Genomic DNA, 14,903 nt, shown 5'->3' on the forward strand with positions numbered 1-14,903 from the left:
CCCCCAGACCGCTCAACCATTCGGCAGCTTGCAGATTTTGGTGAGATACCAAAGATCATCGTAAGCATCAACAAAAAAGGTTTATCTTTTTTGACTAAGCAAGCAACTAAAAGCGCTTCAAAACAATAGACGGGAGAGAAGGCATTGTTCGTCTGATAGTGTGCTCCAAGCATGTGCTAACCTGTGTTAAGGGAATCCTGCAAGTAAAGGTTTGAGTGAGTTGTGCACATGATCTAATGTGAATGGTGTGATCCATTTTGATTAATACAAAAGGTTTTATCTATATTTGTAATTCTGCCTGTAATGACAATCAGATCACTACTAAAAAGCGATTTCTACAGAGCAGAATAATAGGGCTAGGTGGAAAGAGTGAAAACTGCAAGATTTTAATTTCCCAAATCATTAAAATTATTTAAAAATGATGCGTGACATCAAACTTTGATTCAAGCAATAGGTATTGTTCTGATAACACATTCCATTCAAGGTATATCCCACCTGTGTAAAGTGGCATTCAAGGTCTCGCTCCCAGGGTAAGAGCATGCAGTCACAGTGACCTACATGGCGATGAAAATTTTCTGCAACCAGAAGAGAATTGGGTCATGTTAAGAGCTTAATTGTTGAAGTGAGATTAAAGGACTATAAAATCTCGACTTTTTGATTTTGGCATTCAGAGGGCTGTAAAGAGAAAGTGTTGAAAGATGCTTTCTCATAGGCAAAAACCACTTTCAGAAGGTTTGATGTTCACGATAGCCTTTACTAAGAAAATTTGGCCTCAGTGAGAATCGAACTCACGACCCCTGGTTTACAAGACCAGTGCTCTAACCCCTGAGCTATGAAGCCTGCATTTTGAAACAGTCCCACAATATTTTTGACCAATTCTATATTCCTTTTTCAAAAATCTTAGAATGTCATAAGTAGGAATGAACCCATGCTTCCTGAAAAGATCATGCGGCCATCCTCAAATACACAAGTCGAAAAAATTGCGAAACTCAAAGAAAGTTTGGTCGTGCTAAGAGTCCAATTCTTGGGATGAAATATAAAGCCTGGAGCAGTTTTTCATTCCCTGGTGCAGCACTGCTTTATATTAGTTGAGGATTTAATAGTCAGAGGGTTGAACAGAAAAAGTTTTGAAGGACTTTTTCCTTCCTTGATTCAAATTGCAGGTTTAAAAGCAAAGCGTTCACATCAGCCCAGTATGTGTGCATATCTTTTCTTTTAGTTATGTTCTGATAGAACCCTATTGAAAAAACCTAAGCAGATTTGAAAGCTGGTAGTAACATCAATTCACCATTAAAAAGCATCTTATGTACTAGAATATTTAGCTTCTTGAGAACAGCCACATTGGTTCTACTAACATGGTTCCAAAACAGCTCTTTTCACCATCAGCCTAGACTAAGATGTTAAGCCCCAGTTCTTAATGCCTCGGTAATCCTCGTGCTGCTTGGCACTACAATCCTTTTTCTTCATTCTTACCAGAAGGTCTTTTTATTCTGAAAATATTTTCATGTAGCAATTGCTAAAACATCCTGGGTAATATTTAAGCAAAACTGAGCTGCCAGAAGCGGTATTTGAACCCACAAGTCCAGGAGAGCATACAACCTGAACGTAGTCCCCCAGACCGCTCAACCATTCGGCAGCTTGCAGATTTTGGTGAGATACCAAAGATCATCGTAAGCATCAACAAAAAAGGTTTATCTTTTTTGACTAAGCAAGCAACTAAAAGCGCTTCAAAACAATAGACGGGAGAGAAGGCATTGTTCGTCTGATAGTGTGCTCCAAGCATGTGCTAACCTGTGTTAAGGGAATCCTGCAAGTAAAGGTTTGAGTGAGTTGTGCACATGATCTAATGTGAATGGTGTGATCCATTTTGATTAATACAAAAGGTTTTATCTATATTTGTAATTCTGCCTGTAATGACAATCAGATCACTACTAAAAAGCGATTTCTACAGAGCAGAATAATAGGGCTAGGTGGAAAGAGTGAAAACTGCAAGATTTTAATTTCCCAAATCATTAAAATTATTTAAAAATTATGCGTGACATCAAACTTTGATTCAAGCAATAGGTATTGTTCTGATAACACATTCCATTCAAGGTATATCCCACCTGTGTAAAGTGGCATTCAAGGTCTCGCTCCCAGGGTAAGAGCATGCAGTCACAGTGACCTACATGGCGATGAAAATTTTCTGCAACCAGAAGAGAATTGGGTCATGTTAAGAGCTTAATTGTTGAAGTGAGATTAAAGGACTATAAAATCTCGACTTTTTGATTTTGGCATTCAGAGGGCTGTAAAGAGAAAGTGTTGAAAGATCCTTTCTCATAGGCAAAAACCACTTTCAGAAGGTTTGATGTTCACGATAGCCTTTACTAAGAAAATTTGGCCTCAGTGAGAATCGAACTCACGACCCCTGGTTTACAAGACCAGTGCTCTAACCCCTGAGCTATGAAGCCTGCATTTCGAAAGAGTCCCACAATATTTTTGACCAATTCTATATTCCTTTTTCAAAAATCTTAGAATGTCATAAGTAGGAATGAACCCATGCTTCCTGAAAAGATCATGCGGCCATCCTCAAATACACAAGTCGAAAAAATTGCGAAACTCAAAGAAAGTTTGGTCGTGCTAAGAGTCCAATTCTTGGGATGAAATATAAAGCCTGGAGCAGTTTTTCATTCCCTGGTGCAGCACTGCTTTATATTAGTTGAGGATTTAATAGTCAGAGGGTTGAACAGAAAAAGTTTTGAAGGACTTTTTCCTTCCTTGATTCAAATTGCAGGTTTAAAAGCAAAGCGCTCACATCAGCCCAGTATGTGTGCATATCTTTTCTTTTAGTTATGTTCTGATAGAACCCTGTTGGAAAAAACCTAAGCAGATTTGAAAGCTGGTAGTAACATCAATTCACCATTAAAAAGCATCTTATGTACTAGAATATTTAGCTTCTTGAGAACAGCCACATTGGTTCTACTAACATGGTTCCAAAACAGCTCTTTTCACCATCAGCCTAGACTAAGATGTTAAGCCCCAGTTCTTAATGCCAGTTCTACATGCAGTCACAGTGACCTACATGGCGATGAAAATTTTCTGCAACCAGAAGAGAATTGGGTCATGTTAAGAGCTTAATTGTTGAAGTGAGATTAAAGGACTATAAAATCTCGACTTTTTGATTTTGGCATTCAGAGGGCTGTAAAGAGAAAGTGTTGAAAGATCCTTTCTCATAGGCAAAAACCACTTTCAGAAGGTTTGATGTTCACGATAGCCTTTACTAAGAAAATTTGGCCTCAGTGAGAATCGAACTCACGACCCCTGGTTTACAAGACCAGTGCTCTAACCCCTGAGCTATGAAGCCTGCATTTTGAAAGAGTCCCACAATATTTTTGACCAATTCTATATTCCTTTTTCAAAAATCTTAGAATGTCATAAGTAGGAATGAACCCATGCTTCCTGAAAAGATCATGCGGCCATCCTCAAATACACAAGTCGAAAAAATTGCGAAACTCAAAGAAAGTTTGGTCGTGCTAAGAGTCCAATTCTTGGGATGAAATATAAAGCCTGGAGCAGTTTTTCATTCCCTGGTGCAGCACTGCTTTATATTAGTTGAGGATTTAATAGTCAGAGGGTTGAACAGAAAAAGTTTTGAAGGACTTTTTCCTTCCTTGATTCAAATTGCAGGTTTAAAAGCAAAGCGTTCACATCAGCCCAGTATGTGTGCATATCTTTTCTTTTAGTTATGTTCTGATAGAACCCTATTGAAAAAACCTAAGCAGATTTGAAAGCTGGTAGTAACATCAATTCACCATTAAAAAGCATCTTATGTACTAGAATATTTAGCTTCTTGAGAACAGCCACATTGGTTCTACTAACATGGTTCCAAAACAGCTCTTTTCACCATCAGCCTAGACTAAGATGTTAAGCCCCAGTTCTTAATGCCTCGGTAATCCTCGTGCTGCTTGGCACTACAATCCTTTTTCTTCATTCTTACCAGAAGGTCTTTTTATTCTGAAAATATTTTCATGTAGCAATTGCTAAAACATCCTGGGTAATATTTAAGCAAAACTGAGCTGCCAGAAGCGGTATTTGAACCCACAAGTCCAGGAGAGCATACAACCTGAACGTAGTCCCCCAGACCGCTCAACCATTCGGCAGCTTGCAGATTTTGGTGAGATACCAAAGATCATCGTAAGCATCAACAAAAAAGGTTTATCTTTTTTGACTAAGCAAGCAACTAAAAGCGCTTCAAAACAATAGACGGGAGAGAAGGCATTGTTCGTCTGATAGTGTGCTCCAAGCATGTGCTAACCTGTGTTAAGGGAATCCTGCAAGTAAAGGTTTGAGTGAGTTGTGCACATGATCTAATGTGAATGGTGTGATCCATTTTGATTAATACAAAAGGTTTTATCTATATTTGTAATTCTGCCTGTAATGACAATCAGATCACTACTAAAAAGCGATTTCTACAGAGCAGAATAATAGGGCTAGGTGGAAAGAGTGAAAACTGCAAGATTTTAATTTCCCAAATCATTAAAATTATTTAAAAATGATGCGTGACATCAAACTTTGATTCAAGCAATAGGTATTGTTCTGATAACACATTCCATTCAAGGTATATCCCACCTGTGTAAAGTGGCATTCAAGGTCTCGCTCCCAGGGTAAGAGCATGCAGTCACAGTGACCTACATGGCGATGAAAATTTTCTGCAACCAGAAGAGAATTGGGTCATGTTAAGAGCTTAATTGTTGAAGTGAGATTAAAGGACTATAAAATCTCGACTTTTTGATTTTGGCATTCAGAGGGCTGTAAAGAGAAAGTGTTGAAAGATCCTTTCTCATAGGCAAAAACCACTTTCAGAAGGTTTGATGTTCACGATAGCCTTTACTAAGAAAATTTGGCCTCAGTGAGAATCGAACTCACGACCCCTGGTTTACAAGACCAGTGCTCTAACCCCTGAGCTATGAAGCCTGCATTTCGAAAGAGTCCCACAATATTTTTGACCAATTCTATATTCCTTTTTCAAAAATCTTAGAATGTCATAAGTAGGAATGAACCCATGCTTCCTGAAAAGATCATGCGGCCATCCTCAAATACACAAGTCGAAAAAATTGCGAAACTCAAAGAAAGTTTGGTCGTGCTAAGAGTCCAATTCTTGGGATGAAATATAAAGCCTGGAGCAGTTTTTCATTCCCTGGTGCAGCACTGCTTTATATTAGTTGAGGATTTAATAGTCAGAGGGTTGAACAGAAAAAGTTTTGAAGGACTTTTTCCTTCCTTGATTCAAATTGCAGGTTTAAAAGCAAAGCGCTCACATCAGCCCAGTATGTGTGCATATCTTTTCTTTTAGTTATGTTCTGATAGAACCCTGTTGGAAAAAACCTAAGCAGATTTGAAAGCTGGTAGTAACATCAATTCACCATTAAAAAGCATCTTATGTACTAGAATATTTAGCTTCTTGAGAACAGCCACATTGGTTCTACTAACATGGTTCCAAAACAGCTCTTTTCACCATCAGCCTAGACTAAGATGTTAAGCCCCAGTTCTTAATGCCTCGGTAATCCTCGTGCTGCTTGGCACTACAATCCTTTTTCTTCATTCTTACCAGAAGGTCTTTTTATTCTGAAAATATTTTCATGTAGCAATTGCTAAAACATCCTGGGTAATATTTAAGCAAAACTGAGCTGCCAGAAGCGGTATTTGAACCCACAAGTCCAGGAGAGCATACAACCTGAACGTAGTCCCCCAGACCGCTCAACCATTCGGCAGCTTGCAGATTTTGGTGAGATACCAAAGATCATCGTAAGCATCAACAAAAAAGGTTTATCTTTTTTGACTAAGCAAGCAACTAAAAGCGCTTCAAAACAATAGACGGGAGAGAAGGCATTGTTCGTCTGATAGTGTGCTCCAAGCATGTGCTAACCTGTGTTAAGGTAATCCTGCAAGTAAAGGTTTGAGTGAGTTGTGCACATGATCTAATGTGAATGGTGTGATCCATTTTGATTAATACAAAAGGTTTTATCTATATTTGTAATTCTGCCTGTAATGACAATCAGATCACTACTAAAAAGCGATTTCTACAGAGCAGAATAATAGGGCTAGGTGGAAAGAGTGAAAACTGCAAGTTTTTAATTTCCCAAATCATTAAAATTATTTAAAAATTATGCGTGACATCAAACTTTGATTCAAGCAATAGGTATTGTTCTGATAACACATTCCATTCAAGGTATATCCCACCTGTGTAAAGTGGCATTCAAGGTCTCGCTCCCAGGGTAAGAGCATGCAGTCACAGTGACCTACATGGCGATGAAAATTTTCTGCAACCAGAAGAGAATTGGGTCATGTTAAGAGCCTAATTGTTGAAGTGAGATTAAAGGACTATAAAATCTCGACTTTTTGATTTTGGCATTCAGAGGGCTGTAAAGAGAAAGTGTTGAAAGATCCTTTCTCATAGGCAAAAACCACTTTCAGAAGGTTTGATGTTCACGATAGCCTTTACTAAGAAAATTTGGCCTCAGTGAGAATCGAACTCACGACCCCTGGTTTACAAGACCAGTGCTCTAACCCCTGAGCTATGAAGCCTGCATTTCGAAAGAGTCCCACAATATTTTTGACCAATTCTATATTCCTTTTTCAAAAATCTTAGAATGTCATAAGTAGGAATGAACCCATGCTTCCTGAAAAGATCATGCGGCCATCCTCAAATACACAAGTCGAAAAAATTGCGAAACTCAAAGAAAGTTTGGTCGTGCTAAGAGTCCAATTCTTGGGATGAAATATAAAGCCTGGAGCAGTTTTTCATTCCCTGGTGCAGCACTGCTTTATATTAGTTGAGGATTTAATAGTCAGAGGGTTGAACAGAAAAAGTTTTGAAGGACTTTTTCCTTCCTTGATTCAAATTGCAGGTTTAAAAGCAAAGCGTTCACATCAGCCCAGTATGTGTGCATATCTTTTCTTTTAGTTATGTTCTGATAGAACCCTATTGAAAAAACCTAAGCAGATTTGAAAGCTGGTAGTAACATCAATTCACCATTAAAAAGCATCTTATGTACTAGAATATTTAGCTTCTTGAGAACAGCCACATTGGTTCTACTAACATGGTTCCAAAACAGCTCTTTTCACCATCAGCCTAGACTAAGATGTTAAGCCCCAGTTCTTAATGCCTCGGTAATCCTCGTGCTGCTTGGCACTACAATCCTTTTTCTTCATTCTTACCAGAAGGTCTTTTTATTCTGAAAATATTTTCATGTAGCAATTGCTAAAACATCCTGGGTAATATTTAAGCAAAACTGAGCTGCCAGAAGCGGTATTTGAACCCACAAGTCCAGGAGAGCATACAACCTGAATGTAGTCCCCCAGACCGCTCAACCATTCGGCAGCTTGCAGATTTTGGTGAGATACCAAAGATCATCGTAAGCATCAACAAAAAAGGTTTATCTTTTTTGACTAAGCAAGCAACTAAAAGCGCTTCAAAACAATAGACGGGAGAGAAGGCATTGTTCGTCTGATAGTGTGCTCCAAGCATGTGCTAACCTGTGTTAAGGGAATCCTGCAAGTAAAGGTTTGAGTGAGTTGTGCACATGATCTAATGTGAATGGTGTGATCCATTTTGATTAATACAAAAGGTTTTATCTATATTTGTAATTCTGCCTGTAATGACAATCAGATCACTACTAAAAAGCGATTTCTACAGAGCAGAATAATAGGGCTAGGTGGAAAGAGTGAAAACTGCAAGATTTTAATTTCCCAAATCATTAAAATTATTTAAAAATGATGCGTGACATCAAACTTTGATTCAAGCAATAGGTATTGTTCTGATAACACATTCCATTCAAGGTATATCCCACCTGTGTAAAGTGGCATTCAAGGTCTCGCTCCCAGGGTAAGAGCATGCAGTCACAGTGACCTACATGGCGATGAAAATTTTCTGCAACCAGAAGAGAATTGGGTCATGTTAAGAGCTTAATTGTTGAAGTGAGATTAAAGGACTATAAAATCTCGACTTTTTGATTTTGGCATTCAGAGGGCTGTAAAGAGAAAGTGTTGAAAGATGCTTTCTCATAGGCAAAAACCACTTTCAGAAGGTTTGATGTTCACGATAGCCTTTACTAAGAAAATTTGGCCTCAGTGAGAATCGAACTCACGACCCCTGGTTTACAAGACCAGTGCTCTAACCCCTGAGCTATGAAGCCTGCATTTTGAAACAGTCCCACAATATTTTTGACCAATTCTATATTCCTTTTTCAAAAATCTTAGAATGTCATAAGTAGGAATGAACCCATGCTTCCTGAAAAGATCATGCGGCCATCCTCAAATACACAAGTCGAAAAAATTGCGAAACTCAAAGAAAGTTTGGTCGTGCTAAGAGTCCAATTCTTGGGATGAAATATAAAGCCTGGAGCAGTTTTTCATTCCCTGGTGCAGCACTGCTTTATATTAGTTGAGGATTTAATAGTCAGAAGGTTGAACAGAAAAAGTTTTGAAGGACTTTTTCCTTCCTTGATTCAAATTGCAGGTTTAAAAGCAAAGCGCTCACATCAGCCCAGTATGTGTGCATATCTTTTCTTTTAGTTATGTTCTGATAGAACCCTGTTGAAAAAACCTAAGCAGATTTGAAAGCTGGTAGTAACATCAATTCACCATTAAAAAGCATCTTATGTACTAGAATATTTAGCTTCTTGAGAACAGCCACATTGGTTCTACTAACATGGTTCCAAAACAGCTCTTTTCACCATCAGCCTAGACTAAGATGTTAAGCCCCAGTTCTTAATGCCTCGGTAATCCTCGTGCTGCTTGGCACTACAATCCTTTTTCTTCATTCTTACCAGAAGGTCTTTTTATTCTGAAAATATTTTCATGTAGCAATTGCTAAAACATCCTGGGTAATATTTAAGCAAAACTGAGCTGCCAGAAGCGGTATTTGAACCCACAAGTCCAGGAGAGCATACAACCTGAACGTAGTCCCCCAGACCGCTCAACCATTCGGCAGCTTGCAGATTTTGGTGAGATACCAAAGATCATCGTAAGCATCAACAAAAAAGGTTTATCTTTTTTGACTAAGCAAGCAACTAAAAGCGCTTCAAAACAATAGACGGGAGAGAAGGCATTGTTCGTCTGATAGTGTGCTCCAAGCATGTGCTAACCTGTGTTAAGGGAATCCTGCAAGTAAAGGTTTGAGTGAGTTGTGCACATGATCTAATGTGAATGGTGTGATCCATTTTGATTAATACAAAAGGTTTTATCTATATTTGTAATTCTGCCTGTAATGACAATCAGATCACTACTAAAAAGCGATTTCTACAGAGCAGAATAATAGGGCTAGGTGGAAAGAGTGAAAACTGCAAGATTTTAATTTCCCAAATCATTAAAATTATTTAAAAATTATGCGTGACATCAAACTTTGATTCAAGCAATAGGTATTGTTCTGATAACACATTCCATTCAAGGTATATCCCACCTGTGTAAAGTGGCATTCAAGGTCTCGCTCCCAGGGTAAGAGCATGCAGTCACAGTGACCTACATGGCGATGAAAATTTTCTGCAACCAGAAGAGAATTGGGTCATGTTAAGAGCTTAATTGTTGAAGTGAGATTAAAGGACTATAAAATCTCGACTTTTTGATTTTGGCATTCAGAGGGCTGTAAAGAGAAAGTGTTGAAAGATGCTTTCTCATAGGCAAAAACCACTTTCAGAAGGTTTGATGTTCACGATAGCCTTTACTAAGAAAATTTGGCCTCAGTGAGAATCGAACTCACGACCCCTGGTTTACAAGACCAGTGCTCTAACCCCTGAGCTATGAAGCCTGCATTTTGAAAGAGTCCCACAATATTTTTGACCAATTCTATATTCCTTTTTCAAAAATCTTAGAATGTCATAAGTAGGAATGAACCCATGCTTCCTGAAAAGATCATGCGGCCATCCTCAAATACACAAGTCGAAAAAATTGCGAAACTCAAAGAAAGTTTGGTCGTGCTAAGAGTCCAATTCTTGGGATGAAATATAAAGCCTGGAGCAGTTTTTCATTCCCTGGTGCAGCACTGCTTTATATTAGTTGAGGATTTAATAGTCAGAGGGTTGAACAGAAAAAGTTTTGAAGGACTTTTTCCTTCCTTGATTCAAATTGCAGGTTTAAAAGCAAAGCGTTCACATCAGCCCAGTATGTGTGCATATCTTTTCTTTTAGTTATGTTCTGATAGAACCCTATTGAAAAAACCTAAGCAGATTTGAAAGCTGGTAGTAACATCAATTCACCATTAAAAAGCATCTTATGTACTAGAATATTTAGCTTCTTGAGAACAGCCACATTGGTTCTACTAACATGGTTCCAAAACAGCTCTTTTCACCATCAGCCTAGACTAAGATGTTAAGCCCCAGTTCTTAATGCCAGTTCTACATGCAGTCACAGTGACCTACATGGCGATGAAAATTTTCTGCAACCAGAAGAGAATTGGGTCATGTTAAGAGCTTAATTGTTGAAGTGAGATTAAAGGACTATAAAATCTCGACTTTTTGATTTTGGCATTCAGAGGGCTGTAAAGAGAAAGTGTTGAAAGATCCTTTCTCATAGGCAAAAACCACTTTCAGAAGGTTTGATGTTCACGATAGCCTTTACTAAGAAAATTTGGCCTCAGTGAGAATCGAACTCACGACCCCTGGTTTACAAGACCAGTGCTCTAACCCCTGAGCTATGAAGCCTGCATTTTGAAAGAGTCCCACAATATTTTTGACCAATTCTATATTCCTTTTTCAAAAATCTTAGAATGTCATAAGTAGGAATGAACCCATGCTTCCTGAAAAGATCATGCGGCCATCCTCAAATACACAAGTCGAAAAAATTGCGAAACTCAAAGAAAGTTTGGTCGTGCTAAGAGTCCAATTCTTGGGATGAAATATAAAGCCTGGAGCAGTTTTTCATTCCCTGGTGCAGCACTGCTTTATATTAGTTGAGGATTTAATAGTCAGAGGGTTGAACAGAAAAAGTTTTGAAGGACTTTTTCCTTCCTTGATTCAAATTGCAGGTTTAAAAGCAAAGCGCTCACATCAGCCCAGTATGTGTGCATATCTTTTCTTTTAGTTATGTTCTGATAGAACCCTGTTGAAAAAACCTAAGCAGATTTGAAAGCTGGTAGTAACATCAATTCACCATTAAAAAGCATCTTATGTACTAGAATATTTAGCTTCTTGAGAACAGCCACATTGGTTCTACTAACATGGTTCCAAAACAGCTCTTTTCACCATCAGCCTAGACTAAGATGTTAAGCCCCAGTTCTTAATGCCTCGGTAATCCTCGTGCTGCTTGGCACTACAATCCTTTTTCTTCATTCTTACCAGAAGGTCTTTTTATTCTGAAAATATTTTCATGTAGCAATTGCTAAAACATCCTGGGTAATATTTAAGCAAAACTGAGCTGCCAGAAGCGGTATTTGAACCCACAAGTCCAGGAGAGCATACAACCTGAATGTAGTCCCCCAGACCGCTCAACCATTCGGCAGCTTGCAGATTTTGGTGAGATACCAAAGATCATCGTAAGCATCAACAAAAAAGGTTTATCTTTTTTGACTAAGCAAGCAACTAAAAGCGCTTCAAAACAATAGACGGGAGAGAAGGCATTGTTCGTCTGATAGTGTGCTCCAAGCATGTGCTAACCTGTGTTAAGGGAATCCTGCAAGTAAAGGTTTGAGTGAGTTGTGCACATGATCTAATGTGAATGGTGTGATCCATTTTGATTAATACAAAAGGTTTTATCTATATTTGTAATTCTGCCTGTAATGACAATCAGATCACTACTAAAAAGCGATTTCTACAGAGCAGAATAATAGGGCTAGGTGGAAAGAGTGAAAACTGCAAGATTTTAATTTCCCAAATCATTAAAATTATTTAAAAATGATGCGTGACATCAAACTTTGATTCAAGCAATAGGTATTGTTCTGATAACACATTCCATTCAAGGTATATCCCACCTGTGTAAAGTGGCATTCAAGGTCTCGCTCCCAGGGTAAGAGCATGCAGTCACAGTGACCTACATGGCGATGAAAATTTTCTGCAACCAGAAGAGAATTGGGTCATGTTAAGAGCTTAATTGTTGAAGTGAGATTAAAGGACTATAAAATCTCGACTTTTTGATTTTGGCATTCAGAGGGCTGTAAAGAGAAAGTGTTGAAAGATGCTTTCTCATAGGCAAAAACCACTTTCAGAAGGTTTGATGTTCACGATAGCCTTTACTAAGAAAATTTGGCCTCAGTGAGAATCGAACTCACGACCCCTGGTTTACAAGACCAGTGCTCTAACCCCTGAGCTATGAAGCCTGCATTTTGAAACAGTCCCACAATATTTTTGACCAATTCTATATTCCTTTTTCAAAAATCTTAGAATGTCATAAGTAGGAATGAACCCATGCTTCCTGAAAAGATCATGCGGCCATCCTCAAATACACAAGTCGAAAAAATTGCGAAACTCAAAGAAAGTTTGGTCGTGCTAAGAGTCCAATTCTTGGGATGAAATATAAAGCCTGGAGCAGTTTTTCATTCCCTGGTGCAGCACTGCTTTATATTAGTTGAGGATTTAATAGTCAGAAGGTTGAACAGAAAAAGTTTTGAAGGACTTTTTCCTTCCTTGATTCAAATTGCAGGTTTAAAAGCAAAGCGCTCACATCAGCCCAGTATGTGTGCATATCTTTTCTTTTAGTTATGTTCTGATAGAACCCTGTTGAAAAAACCTAAGCAGATTTGAAAGCTGGTAGTAACATCAATTCACCATTAAAAAGCATCTTATGTACTAGAATATTTAGCTTCTTGAGAACAGCCACATTGGTTCTACTAACATGGTTCCAAAACAGCTCTTTTCACCATCAGCCTAGACTAAGATGTTAAGCCCCAGTTCTTAATGCCTCGGTAATCCTCGTGCTGCTTGGCACTACAATCCTTTTTCTTCATTCTTACCAGAAGGTCTTTTTATTCTGAAAATATTTTCATGTAGCAATTGCTAAAACATCCTGGGTAATATTTAAGCAAAACTGAGCTGCCAGAAGCGGTATTTGAACCCACAAGTCCAGGAGAGCATACAACCTGAACGTAGTCCCCCAGACCGCTCAACCATTCGGCAGCTTGCAGATTTTGGTGAGATACCAAAGATCATCGTAAGCATCAACAAAAAAGGTTTATCTTTTTTGACTAAGCAAGCAACTAAAAGCGCTTCAAAACAATAGACGGGAGAGAAGGCATTGTTCGTCTGATAGTGTGCTCCAAGCATGTGCTAACCTGTGTTAAGGGAATCCTGCAAGTAAAGGTTTGAGTGAGTTGTGCACATGATCTAATGTGAATGGTGTGATCCATTTTGATTAATACAAAAGGTTTTATCTATATTTGTAATTCTGCCTGTAATGACAATCAGATCACTACTAAAAAGCGATTTCTACAGAGCAGAATAATAGGGCTAGGTGGAAAGAGTGAAAACTGCAAGATTTTAATTTCCCAAATCATTAAAATTATTTAAAAATTATGCGTGACATCAAACTTTGATTCAAGCAATAGGTATTGTTCTGATAACACATTCCATTCAAGGTATATCCCACCTGTGTAAAGTGGCATTCAAGGTCTCGCTCCCAGGGTAAGAGCATGCAGTCACAGTGACCTACATGGCGATGAAAATTTTCTGCAACCAGAAGAGAATTGGGTCATGTTAAGAGCTTAATTGTTGAAGTGAGATTAAAGGACTATAAAATCTCGACTTTTTGATTTTGGCATTCAGAGGGCTGTAAAGAGAAAGTGTTGAAAGATGCTTTCTCATAGGCAAAAACCACTTTCAGAAGGTTTGATGTTCACGATAGCCTTTACTAAGAAAATTTGGCCTCAGTGAGAATCGAACTCACGACCCCTGGTTTACAAGACCAGTGCTCTAACCCCTGAGCTATGAAGCCTGCATTTTGAAAGAGTCCCACAATATTTTTGACCAATTCTATATTCCTTTTTCAAAAATCTTAGAATGTCATAAGTAGGAATGAACCCATGCTTCCTGAAAAGATCATGCGGCCATCCTCAAATACACAAGTCGAAAAAATTGCGAAACTCAAAGAAAGTTTGGTCGTGCTAAGAGTCCAATTCTTGGGATGAAATATAAAGCCTGGAGCAGTTTTTCATTCCCTGGTGCAGCACTGCTTTATATTAGTTGAGGATTTAATAGTCAGAGGGTTGAACAGAAAAAGTTTTGAAGGACTTTTTCCTTCCTTGATTCAAATTGCAGGTTTAAAAGCAAAGCGCTCACATCAGCCCAGTATGTGTGCATATCTTTTCTTTTAGTTATGTTCTGATAGAACCCTGTTGAAAAAACCTAAGCAGATTTGAAAGCTGGTAGTAACATCAATTCACCATTAAAAAGCATCTTATGTACTAGAATATTTAGCTTCTTGAGAACAGCCACATTGGTTCTACTAACATGGTTCCAAAACAGCTCTTTTCACCATCAGCCTAGACTAAGATGTTAAGCCCCAGTTCTTAATGCCTCGGTAATCCTCGTGCTGCTTGGCACTACAATCCTTTTTCTTCATTCTTACCAGAAGGTCTTTTTATTCTGAAAATATTTTCATGTAGCAATTGCTAAAACATCCTGGGTAATATTTAAGCAAAACTGAGCTGCCAGAAGCGGTATTTGAACCCACAAGTCCAGGAGAGCATACAACCTGAATGTAGTCCCCCAGACCGCTCAACCATTCGGCAGCTTGCAGATTTTGGTGAGATACCAAAGATCATCGTAAGCATCAACAAAAAAGGTTTATCTTTTTTGACTAAGCAAGCAACTAAAAGCGCTTCAAAACAATAGACGGGAGAGAAGGCATTGTTCGTCTGATAGTGTGCTCCAAGCATGTGCTAACCTGTGTTAAGGGAATCCTGCAAGTAAAGGTTTGAGTGAGTTGTGCACATGATCTAA

General features: G+C 38.5%; 10 non-coding genes across 10 annotated transcripts; all 10 read right to left on the reverse strand.

Moving 5' to 3' along the window:
* Positions 1-767: 767 nt before the first annotated feature.
* TRNAT-UGU (transfer RNA threonine (anticodon UGU)) lies at positions 768-840 on the reverse strand. The gene has a single exon. It is a non-coding gene; the product is annotated as a tRNA-Thr (tRNA).
* A 1,537-nt stretch (positions 841-2,377) lies between these two features.
* Positions 2,378-2,450, reverse strand: TRNAT-UGU (transfer RNA threonine (anticodon UGU)). Its single transcript has one exon. It is a non-coding gene; the product is annotated as a tRNA-Thr (tRNA).
* An 820-nt stretch (positions 2,451-3,270) lies between these two features.
* Positions 3,271-3,343, reverse strand: TRNAT-UGU (transfer RNA threonine (anticodon UGU)). Its single transcript has one exon. It is a non-coding gene; the product is annotated as a tRNA-Thr (tRNA).
* Positions 3,344-4,880: 1,537 nt separating this feature from the next.
* TRNAT-UGU (transfer RNA threonine (anticodon UGU)) lies at positions 4,881-4,953 on the reverse strand. The gene has a single exon. It is a non-coding gene; the product is annotated as a tRNA-Thr (tRNA).
* Positions 4,954-6,491: 1,538 nt separating this feature from the next.
* On the reverse strand, positions 6,492-6,564 carry TRNAT-UGU (transfer RNA threonine (anticodon UGU)). Its single transcript has one exon. It is a non-coding gene; the product is annotated as a tRNA-Thr (tRNA).
* A 1,537-nt stretch (positions 6,565-8,101) lies between these two features.
* TRNAT-UGU (transfer RNA threonine (anticodon UGU)) lies at positions 8,102-8,174 on the reverse strand. Its single transcript has one exon. It is a non-coding gene; the product is annotated as a tRNA-Thr (tRNA).
* A 1,537-nt stretch (positions 8,175-9,711) lies between these two features.
* TRNAT-UGU (transfer RNA threonine (anticodon UGU)) lies at positions 9,712-9,784 on the reverse strand. The gene has a single exon. It is a non-coding gene; the product is annotated as a tRNA-Thr (tRNA).
* Positions 9,785-10,603: 819 nt separating this feature from the next.
* Positions 10,604-10,676, reverse strand: TRNAT-UGU (transfer RNA threonine (anticodon UGU)). The gene has a single exon. It is a non-coding gene; the product is annotated as a tRNA-Thr (tRNA).
* A 1,537-nt stretch (positions 10,677-12,213) lies between these two features.
* Positions 12,214-12,286, reverse strand: TRNAT-UGU (transfer RNA threonine (anticodon UGU)). The gene has a single exon. It is a non-coding gene; the product is annotated as a tRNA-Thr (tRNA).
* A 1,537-nt stretch (positions 12,287-13,823) lies between these two features.
* On the reverse strand, positions 13,824-13,896 carry TRNAT-UGU (transfer RNA threonine (anticodon UGU)). Its single transcript has one exon. It is a non-coding gene; the product is annotated as a tRNA-Thr (tRNA).
* Positions 13,897-14,903: the final 1,007 nt, after the last annotated feature.

Source organism: Eleutherodactylus coqui, chromosome 7, assembly GCF_035609145.1.
Source record: "Eleutherodactylus coqui strain aEleCoq1 chromosome 7, aEleCoq1.hap1, whole genome shotgun sequence".
In the NCBI taxonomy this organism is placed as follows: domain Eukaryota; kingdom Metazoa; phylum Chordata; class Amphibia; order Anura; family Eleutherodactylidae; genus Eleutherodactylus; species Eleutherodactylus coqui.